This window comes from Grampus griseus (genome assembly GCF_964374135.1).
Source record: "Grampus griseus genome assembly, chromosome: 5".
Lineage (NCBI taxonomy): Eukaryota > Metazoa > Chordata > Mammalia > Artiodactyla > Delphinidae > Grampus > Grampus griseus.
The window spans coordinates 47485224-47493083 of record NC_138998.1 but is presented as its reverse complement, the minus strand read 5'-3'; positions in this window follow the sequence as shown (position 1 = coordinate 47493083).

The following is a 7860-nucleotide window of genomic DNA, read 5'->3' as shown; positions in this document are numbered from 1 at the left end:
GGTGATATTTTAACCCATAGACTATTACTCCTAAATGGGAATAAGCTCAGACCAATTTTAGAATTACCCTTCAGTTTTCTCTATGCAACAGAAAATTCTTCCCCAGTTTTGAAAAGTATTTTCAAGCGTGTTTATAGAGTTGATTTGGAAATTTTTCTCTTAAAACCTAGTACAAGAGCATTGTATTTTCAGAAACATTTCAAGACCAAATCCTATCATGTGTCAGACTTCCAGTACCTCTACATGAGGCCTCAAAATAGATAATTAAACAGGTCGGTTTCTAGCTTCTTCTGTGTACAATTGATTTTCTATACAGAAATTCTTTCTTTCCTAGTCTCAGAACTGTGGTATGCTTCCTTGTCTTCACCTTTGAAAATGGACTGCTTATAAAACATTTGCTAAAGAACATGCATCATCGTTTTAAAAAATAGAGCTTTACCTCCATAGGTATGTTTCTGGGAAAAGTGAGTATAAATCAAATTTTTGTAAGTCAAATCATATTTTAAATGTCCCATGGGAACTCATTATTTAATAAAATAGCATGGAGCGAATAATCACATTGTGATGTGGCTTTTCATAGAGCAGGGCACACCTGTATCACACTCTGTCATGGCTAAAGGAGTTCACTCTATAGCTGAGTTTGAGGGTAACCAGGACTGCCTTGGACCCAAGTCAAGGGAATTAAGTTACTGAGTACCGAGGATCTTGTTACACGGCAGTCTCCTTTATAAGCTGTTTCAGCATGGGTCCTATAGTTTGTGCTTTAAAAAGATGTGGAAAATCTGCTATATCTATACGTTTAAAAGTACATTAATACATTAAGTAAATTAATGTACTTTGATGATGTCTATATTTTCTCATGTCAACCATAATCACTGGTTTGAGTAAAGAATTTTAAAGTACTGCATATGTAAATTTCACAGATCTTTTATTTCCTGGCAGGGATCTAGACTTAATCAATAGTTTCATGTATTGAAAGTAAGGGTAACAGCTAGATTCATGAAAACCAAAATTGAAAAACACTAAACAAACAAAAAAATCAAGTAAACAAAAAACTTTTTTAAAAAAGAGAAAGCACTTACTAATCCCATTAAAACCACTCTCTATTTGAATTATCTGTGTGGCTTCCATCTCACAGGGAGAGACTATGGTAACATAGACACACTAGACATCTTCAAATGATGACTTTGTATGTATTGTCCTGAAAGACTTGCAATCACATGGCTAAGGGAGAAGCAATGTTTCTGTCAGTGACTCTCAGGGGCCCTCATCAAGTGGCCCAGGTCCTGTTGCCTCAGGCTGTCTGGCACAAGGTCAGGACTCTGTCTGTTTGGGATGACCGGGGTATAACCCTGATTCATATAGAGAGCAGGCGCAAGTACACAAGACTCCCTTAAAAATATGTAGCTAAAAATCCAACCATACACACACACTGGTACCCGTTCAAACTGCAGTGTTAAGATCTAGTTGCAGCAGCCAGTTTTATATATATCAAATGTCTCAGGCTTCAGCTATTTGAGGGGACAGTCTGCTGAGAAAAGAAAAAAAAAATCTCATTACAGATGGGAAAGGGAAGGGCAGTTTCCAAGATCCCTGACATACACACACACACACACACACACACACACACACACACACACACACACACACACACACATTATAAGCCTTTTCATTGTGCCAAATTACAAATGTTAGAGCTTGGAGCTCTGAATAGCTCCATTTGTTAAATTTCTACTATGTAGCTGGCACTAAATACTAAGTACTTGGTATACATTATCTTTTTTTCATAATTAAAAATATTATTTATTTATTTTTGGCTGTGTTGGGTCTTTGTTGCTGCGTGTGGGCTTTCTCTAGTTGCTGTTCGTAGAGGCTACTCTTTGTTGCAGTGTGTGGGCTTCTCATTGTGGTGGCTTCTCTTGTTGCGGAGCACAGGGTCTAGGCGTGAGGGCTTCAGTAGTTGTAGCACACGGGCTCAGTAGTTGTGGCTTGCGGGCTTTAGAGCGGAGGCTCAGTAGTTGTGGTGCACGGGCTTAGTTGCTCCGTGGCATGTGGGATCTTCCCGGACCAGGGCTTGAACCCATGTCCCCTGCATTGGCAGGCGGATTCTTAACCACTGTGCTGCCAGGGAAGCCCCTGTATATATTATCTTTAATCTTTGCAATAATTTTGTAAGATACACCTAATTATCCCCGTCATACAGAGGAGAAAATGGGGACTCAGAGACATTCAGTAACTTACCTAATGTTACAGAGCTGGTAAAGGTAGGACTGGGATTTGAACCTCCAAAGGTTTGATTCTTAAGGTCTTGGAACTCTATTTTGCTCTCCCAGAGTTCGTCTAACTTATAACAGCCCCCAAATCTGAATACTGCCATCTTTTCCTAACATTGGTAACCATGGCTTCCAAAAAAGTTCCAGGATCTTTGGTGGTATTTGTCTTTTTTGCAGACCCTGAAAAGGGCTCACTTAATTTTATTTTACAAAATCTAGCTTTTAAACATCTTAAACATCTGAGTCTTCAGCTACTGACCACTTAGAATGTGGAGATTTCCAGGCTTCAGGACCAACTCTCTTAGTCACAAAATTAGACTATGAAGATGTCACACAGTCTTCTGAATTCCTTTTCTCCCAGATTAAGAACCTCTTCTCTAGAGAATTCTATAGAAGAGAAAACTAGAACTCAGGTGTTTATACAAAGAGCTTCAAATTTGGCTAAATTCTTGGTTCAGGATATCGGACGTGTGAGTTCAAGCACCTTCCAGAGAGAGACAACAACAGACTAAGTGCCTAGTGATGTAAAGCATTGTGCTAGTCTATGGAAGGGGGAGTTGAGAGAAAGAGGTTAACAGTTGCTTCAGCTTTGCAGTTCACAAAACATTTTTATACACTAATCCCAAGGGTAAAGGAATGACTCCATGCTGTAGTGAGAAAACAAAGCTTAGAGAATATAGGCATGGTCTCCTTCAAGAAGCCTACAGCTGAGAGGGGAAGGAAGACGTGTAAACAAAGAACTCTAATCTAAGGAGGGAGAAATACATGTCATACACTTGACAGCAAAATACAGGGGGGTGAGAGGGAATTGGAGGGGGCTGTCAATCAGACCAAGGTCCGGGACGGCCTCACTGGTGGCAGACGGGGGCCAGAGGAGTTGTAGCTTTTAACGGGATAGGTTCATTCACTCCCCCCTTTCCCGTGACCAAGGCAGAAAGCAGGATTTAAAATGAGGTTATCATGGAGGTGTCATGTTCCAAGACCAGAGAAAGAAAACCCGGCCAGGCACATTCTACAGCAGTGCTTCTCCAACTTCAATGTTCAAGCGAACCACCTGTTGAGATGCTGATTTTGATTTAGTCAGTCTGGGTTGGCACATGAGATTCTTTTTGTTCTCCTGAAGTCCAGGTCATGCTTGATGTGGCTGGTCGCGGGCCACACTTGGAGGAGAATCCACTTCACCTGGGAGCGTGTTAGGAATGCAGACTGCTTAGGTCTCACTCTAGACTTACTGAATCAGAATCCGCTTTTAAACAAGATCCCCGGGGGGTTACATGCACATTTAACTTCGAGGAGCACTTCTCTGGCATAGTCTTTGTTCAGTAGAAGGGACCCAAGGACGTCCGGACGTTTCCGGGCATCGCACACCCGCACTCCGCCTTCTCTCCGGAGCTCCTGTTCCCACCGACAGAGATTCGTGCCCCCCGAAGCTACTCCTCCGGATGCTAAACCAGTAGCAGCTCCAGGATTTGATCGCCTCGTCATCCTCCTTGCTGGGTTTCTTTCCACCTCAACACACGCTTCCCCGGGGCGCTCCAGCTGTTTCCCACCCCCACGCCCTGGCGGCTACTGTGCACAGCTGGAGACCTACGCCGCGGGCGCACCCGGAGCTGCGGCGGCCGGGGAAGCCAGGCGGGGGCGCCGCAGACTAAGGCTGTGCGGGACGAGGCCTTTCCGAGCCCGAGAGGGCGGCGGGAGCGACGGGCGGGGGAGCGCGAGCTCCGCATCTGGTGCCAACCAGCGCGGCCCTGGCGCGGCCACACATTCCCACACCGCGGGAGCTGCGGCTCGCTACCTGGGAGGTGGCGCGCATCACCCCAACCTGTGTTTCATAAACCCGTCGGAAAACAGTTCCCAGCCTCGAGGGCCAGTAATCAGCCAGACCTTCTCTCGAAAGAACTGCTGATTATAATCCCCGAGCTGGGAGAGGGCCTCGGGGGCCTAGATTTTAAGTAGACTATGTAATATCATTATCATTATTATTGAAAGTCAGCCACCTCGCTCCCCCGCTTCCCTTACATACCTTTCTGAAGTTGAGGAGGGGGTATTGAACGACCAGAGGGGGGGAGCAGGATTGTAAAATCTAACGATTTGCTAAGAAATACGGGACCGAAAACGCAATTTACAAAACGGCGAGTTTTACAAGGTAGAGAAGGTAAATGGGCAGAAAACGCGCGGCCGCCGAAGCCCCGCAGCGCGTGCTCGCCGGAGCGGGCTGGCCCCGAGCGCGCCTCTCTCCTGCCGCGCCCCTGGGGCAGCGCGAGGATTTCGCAGGAAGAGGAGGCTGCCTGGATGCTTTGCCCCGGCGTCCAAGCGCCGCGGAGAGGGGCATCCCACCGCCCCGCACCCCCTACGGCGGGCTGCGCCCCTTTCCCGGCAGGTCACGGAAACCAAGCTAGCCCCGCGCCTCGCCCGCCCGGCGCAGCCCAGCACAGTCTCCTCGTCCGCGCTTGAAGCGCTCATTTCACCGCGAGCTTCCCTTTCAGGGAAAAGCGCAGCGGACCGTTTCAAGTTAACACCTTCACGCAGCCACTGCAGCGGGGATGTGCGCGTTTCCCCTGCGTGGGTGTATGAGTGTGTGTTTTTCACAGCCTAAAGGGACAGTCTTAACATTTATTAAAGCCTAAGTTCTCTGTCTCGAGGCTTATCGGGTTTGTCCAAACTTTTGTGACTCGTGTGTGTGTGTGTGTTTGTGTGTGTGTGTGCGCGCGCGCGTCTCCACCCTCCTCTCGCCTCCCCACCCCCGCCCGTGCAGGGCGAAGTAGTCCTATACAGCGATGATAAATATCCCTGTTGATCACTTGATTGATTACCTCCCTGAAAGGTCACGCGGGCTCGCAGTAATTTCCTTTTGCCTAAGGCTCCCTTTTCACTTTTACTCCGGCACGACAGCTCCGAGTACACGGGATCTTTATTTTTTATTTTAACCCCTAAATGCAACCCCTCCCGAAAACAATGCACACAAGAAAAATCGAATAAAATCAACTCGAGACCTTTTAGCTCACTCGTAGCCGCCCTCCCCATCTCGCTCCTTTCTTTCTTCTGGCTCCCGCCCCCTCCTACTCCGGCCCCCTCTCCCCAACTCAAATGTATTCTGGACACTGTTTAATAGATGAGTGTCTTGCAAGTAAACTCAGGCGTCCCTTGGGTCTGCATTTCATCTCTGTGACTCTCTCCCTTTCTCTCCCGTGGACAAAAAATTCGGATTTAAACCACTAGACAAGCTATTAATTTAGCTAGACTACCCAGGGTCCTGAACCCAATTAATTTCTAATAATTATAGCCCAAGGGGGCTAGATAGATCTCCCTGCCTCCTTCTTTTATTGCCACTCCACGCCACCGAGGTCAGCATATAATAATAAAGTGTATATTTTGAAAGCGATCTCTAGAACAGTGAGTTATTGCAATGAATGAAAATTGTTTCCATTTTGGCTAATTGAGCCGATGGCCGATAGCTAGAGCTCTGAGACTAAATAAAGAGGACTGTTTCATTTCAACATGAAGAAACCCCCGCCTAGCTCTGGTCACCCAGCGAGAGTTTAATTTCTTAACAGCCAAACTGAAACCCCGCGTTGGGTAAACAGTATTAATAATTGCATTACAATGATTAAATTAATCTTGCTGGTAGCCAAGAGAATATAGGTTGTGATTGAATAGCAAGATGTAAAGTTCACTGCACAAAGACAATAGGCCAAAAAATACCTCCTTAAAGAATTCAAACTTTCTTCCAAAGATACTGTGGGGCTGGTTCAATCATGGTGCGAGGAAAGGAAAATTTCCTGTTGCATGTAATGTATTGAAAATCGGTTCTTTGCTGTTTCTAGCATTAATTAGAGAAATATAGTTGGAAAAAAAGGTATACTTGTCCTGTTCTCTTCTTCAACGACCCATCTTTCTTCCAACTCCCATCTCGAGTGCTCCGCTTCTGCTTTTAAAAAAAGAAAAAAAAATCCGAAAGAAAAAAAATGACAGTAGTGAAACAAGTAAATCCAAACAGCCCGTAAACTCATCGACTTTCCAAGGACGCATTGCTTCCAGGATGCCCGCTTCCGTGGGAGGAAACGCAAGAAAACGTGGGACACATGCTACTGCCCCTTAAGGAAACGAATTGCACCAGGAGAGGGAAAGGCGGACGGTGTGGGGGCGGGCAGCGAGGGCAGCTCCGCCAACTTGTTGGAGGCCTCTTTTCTCTTGCTCCAGCGACAGCTTAGACGGGACGTCAAAGGGTGTCGGGAACCCCAGGGGCCGCTGAACAGAAAGTCACCTGCTTGGGTCTCACGGCTGAGACTTGGGACAGGTGGAACTGACGGGGTCCAGGCACTTGGGAGTGGGAACCCACCGGGCTTGGCGCGCAGGGGTTCCCGCGCTGCAGGCGGTGAGCGCAGTCCGCTGCTGCTGGGCGTTTGCTCCATCAGGTTAAACACACTTGAACTAGCACGTTAGTTCTTTTATTAACACTCACTTAGGGCAGAAAGCACATGAAAGAAAGAAAGAAAAAGAGAGAGAGAGAGAAAGAAAGAATGAAAGAAAGAAAGAAAGAAAGAAAAGAAAAGAAACCCAGCTTTCAGGTTTGAAAATAAAAATGACGATTTCGTGAATACTTTTGTTCAACAACAACAACAAAAAGAATGATGCCTTATCTTTTCACAATGCTTTGGCCCGAGGGCACAGAGGAGTTTGTGTTTATTATTTCGGTTAGAATATGTTGGATTCGCTCGTGTCCGGAAACTCTTGTAAAGACCAGGCAAAAGACCCTTTCGCTGAAGCGACCGCGACCCCAGGGATTTTAAAAACCAGAAGGGGAGGGTGCTCCAGCCGCGCCTCACTCCCCCCACCCCATACCCTCTAGAAAAGCTTCAACGACGGAGATCTTTGAAGTTGGGGGCATCAGCTTTGATTTTCTTTAGTTTTCCATATCCCACCCAGTTCTCCTCACAGCCCCCATCTCACCCCCTGACCCGCCACGTGGTTTATAATTTCTCAGCCGAAACAACCATCGCAGCTTCACGTGTGGGTCTTGTATTTAATCTTGGGTTTGATTACATGGTACCTTCATTTCCTAGGAAATTCCCCGTCCCTCCTCTTAACCTCCTCTCTGCAGTGGGACCCGGATATAGACCCCCTGGGGATGAGATGAAAGGAATCAAGTAGAAAAGTGGAGGGGAAGGTGGTAACTGCTTTTATTTTTTTTCAGCCCCCCCATCCCCCCCGGAGTGAGAAGGTGAAATGAAACGTCCCAGGCAGAGCCTCCTCCTGTCCAGGGCGCTCTTTGGTCCTTAGTGGACTCCACCTCCCCTCCTGAAGGCCAAGGACCTTTAGGTTCTGATAGCTGGGAGGGGCTTGATCCTTCGGGCTGCCCCTCTGTCCTCTGGCCTAGGTGAGGGTCCCCAGGGAGTCCCTTAAATTGATCAGAAGCAGTTTCTCTGAACTTCTTGACGGCCAGTCTAGTGCGTTTCTCTCCCTAGAGATTTTACTCCCTTTGGTGAAAGCTCTCAAGCCCCATTTCTCTTTCTCCACCGAGGACATTTACTGGTCGCAGGGAAGGCACTCCTTCATCTAAACTGAGGGAAGCCAGTGAACTCACAAT